The 18,844-nt window shown below is 34.3% G+C and overlaps 1 protein-coding gene and 1 long non-coding RNA gene across 4 annotated transcripts in view; both read right to left on the bottom strand.

Moving 5' to 3' along the window:
* The window catches only part of LOC148228628 (max dimerization protein 3-like), a 182,375-nt gene that overhangs the window by 130,434 nt on the left and 33,097 nt on the right, over nucleotides 1-18,844 (bottom strand). Inside the window, exon 1 of one of the 3 annotated variants that reach the window (XM_088199004.1) lies at nucleotides 2,559-2,610. The exons of the other annotated variants lie outside the window; for them this stretch is intronic. The gene's annotated coding sequence lies outside the window, so the exon portion shown is untranslated. Of the gene's footprint in view, nucleotides 1-2,558; nucleotides 2,611-18,844 lie in introns of those variants that run through there. 3 annotated transcript variants of the gene reach the window in all.
* Nucleotides 4,779-17,064, bottom strand: LOC148228631 (uncharacterized). The gene is made up of 3 exons (XR_015811536.1): nucleotides 10,361-17,064; nucleotides 5,247-10,308; nucleotides 4,779-5,184 (listed from the first exon to the last, which is right to left on the bottom strand). It is a non-coding gene; the product is annotated as an uncharacterized LOC148228631 (long non-coding RNA).

Here is an 18,844-nt window from a genome sequence, read left to right as displayed (position 1 = left end):
TTAAAAATACACTATGATACAATACAGTTTACCCTTATATTATAATGCGAGATGGTAGTATATTATTTCTACCTAATATAAAATATAAAATAAATTATATTTTACTTTAATTTTTCGTAAAAAGAGTCGTTTTATCCCACTGCGTCGCAATGCAACGAGTCGTCGCTTATTTTAGTTTGTTATATTCTAATATTTTTGGGCTAGTGTGTTGTTTGGTAACGGTTCTCCAAGCCGCTCCCACTTACAGTGACCATATTTTTTGCATTATGGAATATTATATTTTTATTTATTGTTGCTGATATTAATAAGTGATAATTTATAGTAAAAGTTAATTAATAATAATAAAAAACAGTGAATTGCGTATTTACAAAAATAGTTAAATAATCATTAAGGAAATTTTTGAAATTTGACAACGTTGATTAGTGCACGATTTTTTTTGAACACCACATTAGCTTAAAAATGTGATAATTAAATTAATAACATGTATGTTTAAATGCTTCTAAAATTTTTTGTATAAACGATTTATAAAAAATATCCATTTATAATATATAATAATTTGCACTCACTAAATTTTTTGGCGTCGTAAAAACATTTGTCATTATGAAGAAAATGAACTGGATGAGTGCAAATTTGTCACACGCGGTCTATGTTCACGTACACTTGAATTAGAATTGCTTTCGCACAATTCACTATGTTCACAATCACTGGGGGCGTTAAACAACGCGTCTTCAAAATTTTCGAAAAAGGCTTAATTTCTTTCGTCCATTTTGCCGGGATTGAAAATAAAATTTTTAAATCAAAATCACAATCACAAAGGATCACAGAGAGAAGAGCAATTTTCGCGATACGTTTCGACCGATAGTTTAGAGGAGACTAAATATATTGCATTACTTCGATTATAAAATGCATTTTTTTATCTGTGTGGAATTCCCGAATTTGGGAATTCCACAATAAAAAAAGTGTCAAATACCCTAATAGATGAATTCTTAAAAGGTATTCACAAGGTAAGCTGATAAAACGGGCCAGGTAGTGGCGATTTAACCTTTGAGAATATAACATTGATTGTAATTTATAGTAAATATTTAATATTATATTTGTAAACAAGTTTTTTTTTGTTATATCACTTAATTATGCAGCGCACAAATTTAAAAACACTGGTTAAATTACGTAATTACAATAAATTTATGCAAAAAATCATAAGGAAGCTACAAATTAAATTTCGATAAAATATATTATTTGGTTTACAAGTTATAGGGAATTTACTAAAGAAGGTAATTTTTTGCTATTATTCCGCGAAATCTCCCGGCCACCAAAGTAAGTTCGGCAAAAAAACACCGGGCGTTAAGCTGGTAAAAAATATAGTGCTTAGATGTGTTATAAGATTAAGAATAATAAATTAACAATAACAATAGATAAAATCGTAAACTATTTTTTTTAATAATAATTTCTTAAATAAAATATTATCATAATATTTTGGTGAATTGCTAAACTCCTTGTAGTGTATGCGAATATTATGGGCTGATCTAACTTGTGTTTCATGTAAATAACCAATACAAAATTAAGTAGAAAATATCTTTCCTAAGATTAGAGCCAATGTATCTATCGCAAGTGCAGGTAGTAAATTGTCAACAATGAATCTTTTAGAAATGGGCGTAGGCCTTCGCTCAAAGAAATTGCGGGGCATACAATATAATTAGAAAGAAGCTGTTCTGAGAATTAATGTTTGGTTTTTTGTTTATATCACCTATATAGTACCAAATTATTATTATGGAAATGATAGAAATGATGAATATTAAATATATTGAAAGCATACATGTTACTTTTAATTTAATAAAGTGCAATAAGCAAAATATTTTTAGTGAAGTGTACCGTAAATTCATTTCGTGAGTATGGGCATACAAATGGTTAGACCTGGTGGCCCAGAAATAACAAATCAAAATTTTTATTTCTAAATTTAAAAAGTGATAAAAAATCAGGTAATTAATACTAATCTATTGAAGAGTCTCACTTACTTTGTATTTGTAAGATGTTTGCCAATGATATAAATTTGTTTTCGAAACTATTATTTCAAACAAATTAGACCCAAAGGTTTAGAAACACTGGTTAAATGACGTACTTGGCAGGTATTTATGCGAAAAATCATAAGGAAGCTACATATTAAATTTGAATACAATATCTTAATTGGTTTACAAGTTATAGGGAATTTACTGAAAAAGATAATTGTTTGCGATTTTTCCGTGAGAAATCGCCCGGCCACCAAGCAAAGTTCGGCAAATAAATACCGGTCGTTAAGCTGTTAAGACACTATCGAATTTGAATATTTGAACTCGGAGAACTTTCCCGATAAAAGGCAATAATAAAACGTCTACAAAAAACTGGCACCTCGTTTGGGATATTTTCATCTCTAGCGACGCCAGTTATAAGGAAGTTTACAGACTAGAAAACTTCACTTCTTATTTATTGTTCGAAATATGTAACGAGCGCCTAATAAGTTTCCGCGCTGTGATAAAAACCTCATCGCGCTCGGTTATATTGTTGTATTATATATACGTACATACCGAAGATTTTTCTGCGAGGTTGCGTAGAGTAAAAAAACGAGCCATAACAACGCTTACCTGAAAAGAAAAAAAAGATAAATTTTAATATAAAACGTGACACAAAAGCGGGACGGATTAATTATTCTACGTGGAGTGAAACAGGAGGCTGCAGGGCTCGGGAGGGTCAGGCACCGTGCGATTTATCTGCGGAATATAGAGCCGCACACGTTTCGAATTTCCATAACCCAATCATAGATACGTCAGTTACTCCCTCGTTTCCCACTCTGGGAAATGGAAGAAATAAAGGAGCGCCGACGTGTCGATGGCGGTGGCGAGATCGCAATTTTCAAGCAGCCGAGGAAATGCATTCGGGTTGACAAATAAACTCGCGTTTGTCACTCCGACACCGCCTTCAAAAGCGATACACGCGAAGTCTATATAATAATAACGACAAACATAAATTCACGCCGAAAAGTTTGAGGAAATTGCAAATCTGCGCTAAGGTGAAATCCGGGTCAATAACAGGATTTTCGCCGAGAGAAACTGGCTATGCGTCGCCGCTAACAATATTGAGACGTTGACATTCCTTACATAGAGTGAAAGCAGCTTATCCTTAATATAAATATCGTTTACTGTATAAACGAAAGACGGAAAATTACCGTCTCTTGACGCTAACGACCGACAATGAATATTCTAATGAGCAGTATTTTTTTACGATCGAGTAAGCAGACAATCGCACATATAAAATCGTTTAGGCTCGAGAACCACCTCCCACTCGAGAAATAATAGTCAGCTGTTCGCCGACTGTTATGGATGGAGAGGCATAATAAGCTTTATGCTTGTTGAGTACCAAAAGACGTTACGCAAAGATGTATACCGATTTGTGAGCCAACATTGTATTGCACATACATATAATATAATATTTCTGCTTCAAACCGCATAAACGAAAAAAATCAATAAAGAAAACATTTTATAATGCAGACCAAATCATAGCTGTGTTGATCTTTGGATACGATATGACAAGGCAGTAGAATATTAACATGCAGCGGTATAAGCAAGAAGAAAATTCTGCACACAGGGGTGTTATTCTAACCCAAAAGATAGTTGGGTGCGGGAACAACAAAGCGGGACTAACTCGCACAACGTTTCAAATTGAGCAACGTCATCTAGTCAATAAACTCCGTAACATTGCTAATGCCATTTCCACGCTTCTAAGAATTCGAAAATTTCCCACTCCCACCGCCGTACCACCCTTGAGCCTTCGAAGGGAATTGACCTACGTAATACTAGTTCGTTGAAACGACCTCGATGCGCGGCAACATTGCCGCTTTTGTAACTTTTTCGCTCCTTCGAGAGAGCATCGTTGGATTTCTAACTAGAGACCTTGCGTTCGCTGAACATGCATGTGGGTCACACACGCTGCACGCATGCTGGGAAAGTGTCTATCTATACCTATGTAAATACTGCATGTGTACGAATACACACGTTTGCGTTAATTGCGACCCTTGAGCCGCATGCGCGGCGCGTGGAGCTTTCCCGAGGAAAATCCTCTCGTTTGCTCGTTAAGGGCCGGGGGACAAAGTCAGAATAAGTGCACTGCTTTACAAGAGTGAAAGAGAGGGAGAAAACGGGGGTGCCTAATTCGTATCTAGCCCGGGGGACGACGAACGAGCGCGATGTCGGAAGCGCGATAACCAATGTTTGTGTCTCCACGTTCGTCCTAGATTGCGTTGCAAAAATAAATAACGAGTCAAGATAACACTGAATAAAGCTATATTATCTATATCACAAGTGGGTAAATAATAATTAGACCATGATTTTATAAAAATGCATCGAAATTTTTAAAGACAAGTAAATAATAATAATAATAAATGGCATATAAGAAAAGATTCATACTTATATTTGCATACGTACATAGATTTAGGGCATCCAAATACCCAGCCAAATTCATTACCCGGTCCTCGGGTATTTTTCTTTAAATTAACCGGGTACCCGGTTCGGTTCCGAATAATTTTTGGCCACTAATATAAACTGGCATAGATATAATTTATATTATAAAGTAAATTCTTTTATTTTCGTATTTGACTCAAATATTATTTGATTATATAATATAAATAAAAAAAAGTTTAAATAAAAAATTAAAACATAGCGTGTATTAAATTTTTTTTTATTATTTTAGTCAGCGGTCGTTTTTTTAATATTTCTATTTCATCAAGATTCATACAGATTTTTAAATTCAAATTTATTATTTTTCAAATGATAGAGGATGCAATAAGGTCTTGTATTTTTTTAAGCATACCAGCTGGAATGAAATAAGGGGGCCTACCAATTTTTTCACCTTCAGATACTAGATAAGTAATGAAACATCAATTCAAACGATTTTGAAACATCCTTAACATGAAAATACTAGTCTCATAGCATATACAAGATTTAAAACAATGTTTTAAATAAATATTATTTGGACACTGGCGATTGGCTAATTCTGCTCAATAATACTACTTAGCACTATTCGGATGTTTGAAATTTATAGAACCTGGTTATAAGAAGACGTGGGATTATTGAATCATATTTTCGCCATGTATTAATAACACTGACTTGCCAACACTGCAAACTTCATCATTCATCTTATGGCTTGGACATCAAATTCCTTCAATGTTTGGCTAAAAAAGACTATTTATCTATATGTTGTAAGCGAATCTCTAATTGCACTGAATCGATCTCGCAGCATCTAACCAACATAACCTCTGACAATGTCTAATATGACACGCGCTTGCCACGTTTTTCGATCGCCTCTTCGCCAAATACGAAAGCAATAAATTATTAGTACTATTGAGCGAGAGCAAAAAGTAATCTCTGTGCGTTGCAGAAGCGAGTCGCGTGGCCGTAGTCTATAGGTTCACAATACTTATGGTTAGGATAGCAGTAAAGCAGCAAAGCAAGGGTACGAAGCTGTTTAGTAGGCGTTCGCGAGTGCGTCGCTCGGTTTAGTGACCTCGACACGCCGTTGCCGCTCGTTCGGCTGCCTTTGGAACAACCGACTCTGCTCTTCTCGACCATCTGAGACCAAATTTGATCGAAGAGACGAGAGGGAACGACGGATGCGCCTTTCGAAAATAATGCACATGCATAATTCATAAGGCGATAAGATTGAACATGCAAATTCGGTTCATAATCGGAACGGGCGACGTCGAACAATAGAAAATCGATAATGAGATTGGTTGATCGATTGCGAGAACGCACGACATCCGAAATGCTGACGATGACGATGATGATGATGATGATGATAATGATGAAAAAAGATATGCTAACGCAAGCTACTGAACTTTGGTTTACGTTAACAATGGGGTCGTAAACAAAACGATATTAATTAAAATTAATTTACATAGGACAAATCATTAGTATGTACTGCAGTGAGAATCTTGATTAATTGTAAAGAAAATTCAAAAGCTTAATTGTAAAACATGCATTTAAAGAATATAAAAAATGCTGTTTCCTCATTTTCCCGTACGAGTATTACGAATATTAAATGATAAAATATTTTAATATATTCGAAATGAATCGAAAAAATAGTTTGAATAATGAATACAGGTTCATGCAACAGTAAAAAGTATCAAGACTATTTATTTATATTTTACAAATAATCAAAGTTTAATTTTAATAATTCCTGCTGCTGATTTACTTGCTCGAAGACTCGTTTAGTTGCTGTCGATGGGGACTTTATTGTCAACAATGGTTTGCAACAACTACCACTCAGTATGCTTAAAACATATTATCGTAATAAATTACTTCAAACATACTTAAAGTTTAACATTATTCGTATAGATTTAAAAGAGATAAAAAATCAATATCAGGCATTGAGATAGTTATCAACTACACGAATAATTTCTGGAATTTCGGCAACTACAACATGTTTCTTTTTCATTATTTTATATGCGACCGCTTGCTTATCGGTTTTTAGCTTGACTATGGCTGTCATAACTATTTTTTTTAAAAAGAGTATGAATTTTGCAAGAAAAGCGCACAATGAGCCACATATACTGCAGCGGTACTATTAAATACATAAATATTATATAGTGTCTGATTGACACCAGTTATGGCATTTTTTTTGTTTAGTGCGGTCTACCCATTACTCATCATACTATGATATAACATAAATTCAACAGTCACAGCGGTTTTGAAATTCATTTAATTTGGGTGCGATTTATTCGGGAATTATTTTAAGAGATATGTATGTGCGTATAAATAAATACTTTGTTCCATAAAACGAATTGTTTGAGCATTTATGTAAACAAAATATTCGGATTCGTTGCAGAGAGTTATTCATAAGGTGTTCACTGTTGTGACCAATGCTCGCTCGCACCTGATCTGTACAACAGTAATGCACAAATAGTTCGTTTAATGGAACAATTATTTTATATATTGCTCATTTAAATTGTCCTCGTTTAATTTCAGCCTTTTGGCTGGTAAGCAACACTACATCGTTGTTTGTGATAACATCAAATAAATGCTAATGACGATGGTTGTTGACATCATGTTGCTCGAAAAGGTAAATTCATTTTGGAAATTGTTACTACATTAGTTGTCAATGGAATGAAACATTTTCATTCTATATTTAATTTGATTGTTGTGTAGCACAAAGCAATGAATATGTGACAGATTATAAAAAGTATAGTTGTAGAGAAAGGTTTAATTATTTTAAATCTAGTGTTTTCAGTAAATTGTAGCATAGCGAAATATTTTTTTTTGGCGCAGTGAGCATATTTTTGTAATTATGAAAAATAATACAGCGGATTCTGCAAACGCGGAAGATGCCTTGCCTACCCCTGGATATATTGTTCAAGTACAAAAACATCGTTAATTTGATATTTGTTCGTAACAAACAAAAAATATGGTTCTTAAAAATGTATGTGCCGTTGCCATCATACGTATTATTTATGTATTTATCATTTCAATAGCAACAGAAAAAGTAAATGATAAACAGTATTTTATAGAGATGTTTTTACAGTAGCAAATTTAATCATATGAAATCATCTAATTAATAATGGGCAGTATTTTCAACTCAATTTGACAGCTGCGAAACGTAAATACACGAATTAGCCAAAACCAACTTGACCTAATCCAAGTCCTAAAACTAATTATAATTTTAGAACTTTCATTAAGTCAAGTCTTAATACAAACTTAAGCAACTCAACTCTCAGAAGGAAATAAGCGGAAGAAAAAGTATAGACAAACGTTACATTTCACACATTGCTACAAAAATATGATAGCTATCCTATTATACAGATATTACTACGGACTACTGATATGAGAGTATTGATCAGTGTATTCAAATCGAATTTTGGTCGATAGGAGAGCGCAAAAACAATTATTACTTCTCAGAAGTCAAAAATTCACGTCAAAAGCAATATGGCCAACTTCTTTGGTTGGGCTCGCAATAGTGTCAAATGGCAACACAGCAAACCAAAAGTGCTCTATCGTTATTCCCGCTTCGTTCATCTTTCTGAACGCCTTCACGTCTTATGCTGTCCAAAATTCTATTGTTTTTTTTTTCAAAACTTAAACTAGTGCATTTATTTTTCGATTTTAAATGTACAGCTTCACATCCAATAAAAATACTGCATATGTTATTTTTTCCTTAAGCATGCTTATCATTTTTCAAGAATACTTATCATTCTTATCTTTAAAATTAAGAGATTCAAAATAGTGATTCTGCACATAAATGTAACTCTATTATTTTTAGGCGACGCATGGTATAAAACATAAAGTTTATCAATAAATGATTTGAATCTACTGATTCCTAAACTTTTCTTTACAAAATTGTTATTAGAAAGATTAACATAGTGATACGTGTATCATTTTTTATTTAATCATTATCATCGATTAGAGCATTTAATAATCACATTATTAGATAGACTTTTAATTGACGGATTCTCCTTATAGGGAAAATTATTTATTGTGCAATTTGATTACAAATGCATAAATTAATACGTACAAAAATAATAGACGTAATCTGACCCATATTTCTATAAATAAAATCAATAAAACTATACTTTGGAAGAATACATATATCAGATGCTAATGAAGTCCATATTTTTACATCAACCAACGACTGATAAGAATTCTGCACTATGGTTATCTATCGCAAATGAACGCTACATTTATTCTCATTGATATAATACATACACCTGACGTTCTCGCGATATGAAGCAACAGATGCTGAAGTCCTTGAACGAGAGCTACAGAAATCACACATCATTCGTCTGATATGCAATGGTATCGGTGACCTGGTCGGCGCGTGCCGCCACTGCCATCGAAGAAAACTTATTCAAATTTATTCAAGAGGGCAATACGTATTCACGTACCGACACCGTTAAGACGTGAATCGCTTAAAACGGACACGATTCGTTTTTCTTTCTCTCGAGCGACAATAAATCGCGAGCTATACAAATTATCGTCCGACACACATGCATACAACACACACGGGTACAAGGTAAACGCTCGCAAATTGCGCTACACTCGACCGAACGATAATGTGTCGTCTTGTTGCGCGCGCTTCGTGAAACGTACCACGTTTGGAATCGATGGACATGGTAAGCGATAAGACGATTGATATTATAATCGCGCGCATCGAAATGACGTGTCACAAGTCATGTCATGATTCATGATAACAAACAAAGCGATATATAAACCCAGACCAATAAGAATTTGATTCCTTGTTTGAAATGAGCACCACTTTTTTAATTAAAACCAGAGTGGATCAATGAACGAACAACAAAAATAGGTAGAGCTGTTTCCACCCACTTAACATGCCATGCCGATATTGAATCGAACTATCCACATTTTTGTATGCATAACATTTCAGCGTACCTATCGACCTAATTGTCAAGGACTGCGTACTTTACATTTTCTATATAGATAAACGAATACCTTTTGTCTTTTTTTATAAGAACACCAATGTAGGTTATCTCAAAGATGATGTCATTGTCAAGAAGGCAAGTTGATAAACCTATTTACCGATCTACCTTACACACATAACTATACAATATACTACGTCCGTATTAGTGGCGTTAAAACTTAAAATTATTAATTTTTAAACCCAAAATCCAATATAACCCATTTAAAAATCTTTTCGGCACATTTTTGTAAGAAGAAACTAAATTATTAATTATTATTTTTCAACTCCAACTATTAGGATTGTAATCAACTTATCAGATATATTTATGTTTCCTGTTTGATAAAAATCTCATTATCATGTCCTTTTAAACCAATATTGTATGTACATATATTTTTAGATGTACACGAGAAAGCATATTTTTTTAAGACTTACTGTTCAGTACTCCAGCAGTGATGGACCTGCAATGATCACGAATTTAAAGAAACTTCTTCGCATTCGTGATCACGGCGAAAATAATTCAAGTTTCTTTGAATTCGTGATCATGGCAGGTCTATCACTGCCGAAATATCTAGCAGTACGTCTTAATCGCGATGTATACATATGTATAGTTATTTAAGTGAACTTGTGATTCTAAAGTCACGACTTTTTTAAAGTGCCAGGAATTTTCAGGAATCGAGAATTTGGTTTGCTTATCGGTAAAATCATAGCGAAAAATGTGTACAATTGTACATGTGAGTAAAAAGCATACACATTAATTTAGGTTTGGGTTAGAACAGCAAATGGACGTTTCGCAACTGTCAATACTGAGCTTCATAGACATTTTAAAGCAGCATATTAGCGCCTATCGGTAAAAATATATTTTCGCTATTAGAAATACTAGTGAAAATGTATTTGGACTTTACTAGTGAAAATATTACAGACTTAATACTAGTGAAAATGTATTTGGACTTTATTAGTGAAAATATTATTATCAGAAAATACACATTCACTGTAACATTTATACATCGGATGTAAATAAATAATGATAAGTATGTAAATATATATATATATATGTATGTAACTACATATAGAAAAGTTGAAATCATATCATTGTACTAGCACCTGATAAAAATATATATCTACTGGTGAAATGACATACTTTAAAAAATTAAATTCAATACTATTTTTTCTAGATTTTCTTTTAAGAATATCCTCATGAAACTGAATGTATTATTTATTTATTTTTCTGTATTAAATCCGATTGTCAATTTGACAATCGGATGATAATACAATAAAATTATTTATTTGCTTCTTCCTTAGGTATTAATAATTCTATCTGAATTTTCAGATCGAATACTTAAATTAACTGCTATTAATTGACATTCTTTGAATATTTTCTCCCATGTCATATTATTTTTTAAACGTTCAAAAAGCAATAAAGTCAACAATAATTTGCAAACAACAGAGCCATGTCAAAAAACTATAATCTGTCCCTTTGAATAATAATATTTATTCTGAAAGTACTACATAGAAAGTGGGTGCTTTTGAAGGCAATGTTCCGTTCCTTTTATTTCTTGTATAATGGCCGAAGAAACTTATACCTGAAACACATAAGTACACTCGGTTTTCTTTTAATGCGGTTGTAAACTTATGTGGTTTATATTTCAAGAAGCATTTTTTTTTAAATAACTATTTTAGACCTTGGTTTTAAAAAAATATGGCACGTATCCTTTATTTGTGTGTCTAGTCTTTTTTGTGCGATTTTTTTATGCGTTTTCCTGTGGAACGTATCTACCGCATAAAAAAAAGCCGAGTGTACTACATACATCTCAAACAACTGTATGTAGTTCAGTTCATAATTTGAGGTCGGATTTTACTTTTTTTGTACATATACTTTTGCTATGATTTTTTCCAGAGATTTTTATACGTTATTAATATTACTGTTTTGGAAAAATGCTAAAACCTAGAAACGATTTCCCTAGGTCGCAGACAAAGGCTGCGTACGCTCTCTCGGGTCAACGAACAACGCGCACGCATATTGTTTCGATTCCGAGAACTCGCAACAGATCATTCTCATCTCCGGTCGGGTAACGTACGAGATGGGAGTCTCCACCAAACGGAGGTTCGCGTGGGCAGACCAGGTTAGATAGGTATGGCATACATGGTATAGAGACGATGCGCAAGACCGGTTCGGAGCACGCGACCCAATACATTATCGCCGTCGATGTGTTGTTGTTGTTGTTGTTATTGCTGCTGCTGGCCTTCTTTTTAAAAAGGTTTTGAAAAAACGCGACCCGAAACTCAGGTGGCGCTTAGGGAAGCATCATCGTCACATTAACCGAATCGCAGGCGAGTTGAATTGCAAATGCGAGCGATCGGTTATATAAACACATCGGCGAAAATCACATCCGAGCATATCAATATTCGCGTCGCGTCGTTTACGATTACGGTACCAGAGTAACGGAAGACTTTGTAGGATATGGGCGCCCGAACGAAATCGTCGTTGAATTTCCAATAGACGATCGCCGAATGCAAAACCGTTGATAACGCGTATCGCCGCCAGTATTATGAAACTGACACGCGACATGTGAAATTTATAGATAGAGGGTCAACGCACGATCGTATGTCGCAAACAATAAAATAGCACGTACGCGAGAATTTCGTGTAGGTATACATTATCGCGGCGCACAAACGACGAGAGTCGAAATTGTATTACTTTATACAGATCATGTTTTTAAATCTCGGCCGATTCGAGCGCCGTCGCGTCAGTTTCTACTGGCTGATAAGAGATGAAAATAGTTTGTAGATTGCTGCGAGTACAGTGGCCTAAGAGCGATTACGATAGTCGAGGTCGCGAGTTCAGATTTCTGCGTCACACAACTATGTATAAGGAATACATGTTATTGAAAAATTGAATATAACATTGTCAGTATTATCAAATTATGATAATTTTGTTGTACATCTGAATAGCGTACAAGACAAACAATGAGTATAAAACATACAATGAAAGTCATCCTAAGTTTAAATTAAATATGACAACGGTGAAATGTAGCTCTCCGGACTAAAACTTCAGAAATAAGCAACATGATTTATACGTAAAATAACAACTGGATTCACTTTTTTGTTATTACTTTCCCATCCCTAAGCGGGGTACATTTTCACCCCAAAATTCATATTATTTCAACCATTTGTTACATATTAAAAATATCTAGCTGATATTTATTGTAATATATAAAGTTATCCCAATGAATTAAATACGAAAAAATAAAAGAAAAATATCGGTAATGCCAAAAATATATGCCGATTTACACCATTGTTTTAAAATGCATTTTTAGTTCATTTAGAACTGTTTTGGCGTCTACAAGTATAAATTTCAGGATAAATAGTCATTTATATTGAATCCATCTCATAGTCGATATATATTGTTGTTTTTATTCAAAACAGGCGATCCGCTGCCAATAGGCATATAAACATTTGCGTTATGTACGGAGATGACTGTGTGGGGAAACGAACGTATTGAAAGTGGTTTTCTAGATTTCGATCCAGTATTTTTTTAATCAGAGGGTAGAGGGAGGCTTGAAATGTTGAGTAGTATCGAAGTTATACAAGATTTTCTGGAGACGAATTTAATTCTATATATTTGAAAAATACTCGGACCAACAGAATCGATTTTCTATCAACATTTGTTGGCAATCGTCTAAGTCAAAATAAATGTATATTAAAATTAACAAGTTGTAAATAGTATGTCAAATAGTACTAGATTCAGATGGAGAACACAAAATTGATTAAAATTATGCTGTTGTTTTTCTTTCTTGCACCTGATAGACAAATAAAAAATGGCACGTATTTATGGTACTACCGATAGTATTACATATATTAATGTTTACTTCAATAATACTTAAATTAGAATGAGATTACCTTAAACATTCCGGTCCTCTAATTTGCTATTCGTTATTTTCTTTTAATAACATGACACAGTTAATGTTTAGATTAAAACAAGCATTTTCATGTGGCCTTTTGAATATATCTGCACAGGTTTACATTGGCCGAGGCCTCGTTGTGTATCTGTGGAGAAGCGCCGCAAAAACACATTTTTCAGCGCTGTGTGGTTAACTGAAGATAGCTCTCCCAAGCCGCTTGAGTTAATTGACACGAAGGTGCACTTCCGCTTCTTCAAAAAGTTTTGCGAGGCATACGGCACGTGAGCACTACCTTTGCCATCATATAATAATTATTCTTCAATGAAAGCAGCGAAAAACGGCATTGTTAAGACAAATGCCATCATTGCATTAATTTTTGTGCTACAGCATTGATAAGGTTCATTGGTCTCAATGACCAACTGCAGAGGCGATCGCGAGGTTAGTGGAATCGTGGGAACGATATAATGCATGAGTAGTGTTCACAACATAATCGCGATATGAAAAGGTGAACCAAGTGATTTTATTCGTCACTGAAATGGTCTGTTGAACCACTGATATATGCAGAACTACGCTTCACAAAATTGAGCAATTTTAAACTAAAATATTATTTTTCAAATAATTTTCTTTCCGACCAAAGGTCGGAAAATGACAATATTTCATACGATGATATCAACGGCCCACAATCCACGTGTCGCGATATGTGTGTGTAGGTCGCGCGTACGCACCAGACACGACAGTCAAAAAAGTTAACGGAAGAAAAGCGCCAATACGTCGCCGGGGAAAGCGGATGGATATTTTACGAAGCGCGGAATAAAGCTATCGCTCTATTTGTCAATTTCCCACCGCGTGCCTCTCGCGCGTGAATATCCGAAAAGGGTAGGGGGCGGCGGCCCGGGGGTGTCGGGTATATAGAACATATCTCAGGAGATCCGCGACGGAAGAGGGCCATAACTTTCTCGCCACCATCACAGACCAACGAGCAATCTCAATGCGGTTTTTGCGGCACAAAGAGGCAACAGTGACAAATGACCCCCGGTTTAAGGCACGTTCGCGCACGTAGTACCTACATAAAAACACTCTTATATTGATAATAAAATAAATGAATTCAGTAAAAAAGAGTAATGTCTGAGAGCGTTTTATACAGTCGAATATATTTGAAAAAATGTAAATGGTTCATAAAACATATCGAAAAGTTGAATGGAAAATAACCATATGAAAAGTTATCACAGCGTGATTATAGCGACATATTCAAAAGAAAAGTAGTTCGGAATAATACAGGAAAAGTGAGCACGAATAATGCGTTTTACTCTTAGAAGTATTACGAAGTTCAATCTCTATTAGCAGTATAGATAAGGATAGACTTAGGTATGTAGGAGGGTTTTCTTGATTATACTGATATACTCTTGTAAAATATACATTCATATCCCCTTAAAGCAAATAATTAGCCGTTATGCTCATTTTTAGAATATTGCACAGATATATGCTATACTTAGTTACTAAATAGCTCTTTAGCAACGGGTCACGCGTAATTGCGTCACCCGTAATTCGGAACTTCAACTAGTTAAATAAAATATCACATATACCAATTTACCCTTGATACAAAATTTACTTTCACTTTGAATATTTTTTAATAGCCACTTTTTTCCGAAACCTAGACTAACCGGTCGTGATCACGACCTCGTTCGAGCTCCTCCTAATAAAGATTACATTTTAGAATCGAAGAGCTATTATATAAATAGATTTTGTATAACACGCGCCAGCGTACGCGTGCGGAAAATCTCGGCGAGGATTAACGGAATAATCGGCTTGTCGCGTTATGCACACGCCAACGCCCGCCCTGTAACGACGACTCTGGCGTCGTATCTCTTTTCAATTTCCCGATTTACGCGAAAAGCCCGGCCGATATATAAACTTTGACGGCAGACACGCGAAAATATTCACAACGGTAATTTGATACATTACAACGGACGGTGTTATTCCGCGGAAAATGTTTCGCACGCGAGCTGCGAGCTCACTGAGCTCCTTCCTCCCCTGTCGGAAATGGGAGGTGAGCAAATAACACCCAATACCGCCCGGGGAGATTTAAAATAAATTTAGGCGATTTACGTAGCGAACATAGCAGCCGAGAAAATATGTGTGTATTGTTATGTATTTAATACGCAATATAAGAGAAATTAATAAAAAATGGCATACATATTATATTTATTCATACTATAAATACACACGAAAACGTGGTGTAAATGATAGTGACTATTTACAGCTCGAATTTGAAAGTCACAGAGCATCGACGGATTGCCGACACCACCCCCTGTTGCTGTGAATAAGGTCCACTAAACTCACGCCACGTCTAAATATATAATACACGTATGACACAATTTTATGTACCATTTCATAAAATAATTTAATTTCACGAGCCGACATTACTCATATGCAGGGTATTATAAATTCGTATGTATGTTATCTACGCAAAACCAATTAGTAAGCACTAGTTAATGCGTTCTCGTTAACGAATTACATCGTTTGTATGATTTATTTTTGACATAAATTGTATAAAACTTGAAATTTATATTATACAAGTATGTGCTACTCTTGCGTTTTCGTCCATTGCTGCTTCATTCATCAAGATTTTTATTATTTCGTCGTGCAAACCAAATCGATAATGCCTATAAAATTTGTTTATGTACATTGTATAAAGCGCGCGGTACTGTGGAACCACACACATATAATTGACGATTTATCGGTGCGTAGGAAAAACTCGTTAAAACATTTGCGGCCGCAATAACAAAAGATAAATACGACAAAGAACAATGGGTTAATGCGCTATCGACATTCGCTTCGGTTGCGATCACGGCTCAGCACGCGCATGATAAACACAAACAAAAAACAACCATTGTATCGTCAAAAATATGGCATAAATATTCGCACATGCCATGTATGTATAAATAAAAACCTGGAAGGATATGAGCAAATCCGTTGAATTATGCAGGAACTAGTTGTAGTCATATTATGTTTCGGTGCAACGGGAAGAGGAACTGTTGTTGTTGCACATCTTCGCGTTCACACCTACTACTACATAAATTTCAAATTCAAAATGCTATCTCACGTTACTGCTACGAATGTTCGAACGTATTATTCATAAGGTCATGAGCGTTTTTAATTTATTAACGTGTGCATAATGTATGATGTATACACATACTTTGCCAGTCATCAACTCATAGTAGTTGTTATTATGTAAGGCTTTGGGCGAAACCTTTTAAGCCACCATTATAAAACACGAAGACTAAAATTGAGTTCCTATAATAATTAACATCATGCATGACGTCAAGTATATACATACATAAACTTGTTGCGATGCGATTAGTGTTTTTAATACCAGACGGTTTCGGTAAAGACAGGATCCCTTTTGATAATATAAAATACAATAAATCGCTTTTAATGCAAAAAAAACCCAATGCGTCAATAATCAATCTGTCGGGTATTTTAAGCTATTAAGCTACTTTACTTTTATTGAATTAAATAAACAGATAACATTTTTAAAGGTAAGCTAAAAATATGAATGAATACATTTTAGAGAAAAACATTCTATTTTCTAGATCCATATTTAACGTATTGAAGATAAAAACGTCAATTTAGCTGACAATGAAACACAAAAAAATACATTTAGAGATAACAAAAGTGACATATTCACAAATAATTGTGTATTATTGTTCTCTAATAACTTGTGAAAAGTGTCATATAGTATGTACGTATACATATGTATGTATATGTATATATAATATGTAGTTCAATTTCACGTGATTTCAGTATGTTATAAATAAATAAAGCTAAAGATGATGCTTTTATACATATGCTAATTAATCTGTTTATTTTACAAATACTGTATCGAATAATATCGAATATTGTTGTAATTAAGCACACCTTGTTGGTAAAATGTTTCTCAATTACCCAACATCTCATATTGCTTTCGGCTCGAGGGGGTCGTTAGTCCTTCCCGGCCTCCTGTTTGGCATCAAAGCAATCTACGGCTATAAAGTATCGCCAGGTGACAAATTTCCCGATAAATTACTACCAGAATTATCGCACAAGAAAAGCTGTTGTTTTGTGTGAGTATATTTATTACGTGTATGTGTACACATAATACATAATGCGAATATGATTATTGACATATTTACGTTAAGTATCGTTCGATGCTGAATATTTCATATACACGCCTCGTGTGGAACACGCGAATGTTTGTACGTATGTATATACAAAGCTATTATATGTCATTACCACATGAAAGAGAAGCGAAAGAATTAGTGGTGTGTCTCGTTCGCTGGCATGTCGTTTCCTCGTTTCTCGCAGGTTTGGTCGGATGAGTCGTCGGTCGTGCGAAAAATGAGATAAACGAGCCCGGAGGTCGTGGTCGAAAGGGAACGACCAAAATGTATGTATAAAACACTGTGTCTATTTTGTTACATAAAAGCTGTTTTTCCATAATTTTTGTATGTGTGTTTTTTTCCAATCAATTCAACCCAAAGCATAATTCATTGTTATGCTAAATAAAACACATATTTCATTAAATTTCGGGGAAGTTGTTATGGAAATTTGGTTATTGGCAGTAAAACTGCCTTGAAAGTTGTATTACCCATCTGAATAACGCGAAAACTTTCCAGCGGTTTATGCTTGGAGCGCAAAAAATCTGAAAACGTCCAACCACCGTTTTTTTTAACAAAAATATGTCAAGTGTAGAAGAACTCGTACAAGTTCGCTGAATAATCAAAACGCTATATATAAATAACATGAATATTGATTGTTCAATAATTGTTTGGCAAGCGTGAAGATGTACTATTGTATATCGAAATTATAATTGTACTATGAATTATAGTCATTAATATTCGATCTCAACGCATTAGCAATAATAATTACTGCTCCATCGTACTGTTTAAGCACTATCTTTAAATTATACAGTAGCTATTAAGTCGATTTACTATTTATAAAATACTGTTAAGATTTTAAAAATGCATTATTTGACAAGAATTCTCTCATAAAGCCAGCAACATAAGTCTGTGATTTGATAATAATGTCAATTTTATAAGCGTAAGGAAAATCCACTCAATTGCTCCTTGCAATGGAGAACATATGTATCATATATTGCAACTCGAATATTTGAATATTCGAATATAATACTTTTTTCTACCGTGCTGATCTAACGGTCGCGCATTTATTTTTATATATGTAATCTATATACATGCTTTTCGAAATAGGGAAGGTGCTTCAACTCTTCATACTCTCGACGTTTAGGCCAATTCGACGATTTGAGGGGTGGAAACAGATTTGATATAGTAACGCTTTTAAGTAACTAGAGATTTGGCAACACAATAATGGGACATTAATATTCATGGTAGCACGTTCTACCGATTATGTCACATGTGAATACAACATTATTTTATCTAAAGACAACGACCGGTCTTATTTGTGGTCCATTTAAAAAATCCATGTACCGAATGAATCTACGACTGTGACATACGGCA

This window comes from Plectrocnemia conspersa, unplaced genomic scaffold (assembly GCF_051122295.1).
Source record: "Plectrocnemia conspersa isolate PC_06_02 unplaced genomic scaffold, ASM5112229v1 ptg000012l, whole genome shotgun sequence".
Classification (NCBI taxonomy): domain Eukaryota; kingdom Metazoa; phylum Arthropoda; class Insecta; order Trichoptera; family Polycentropodidae; genus Plectrocnemia; species Plectrocnemia conspersa.
This window is presented reverse-complemented; position numbering and strand designations above follow the sequence as displayed.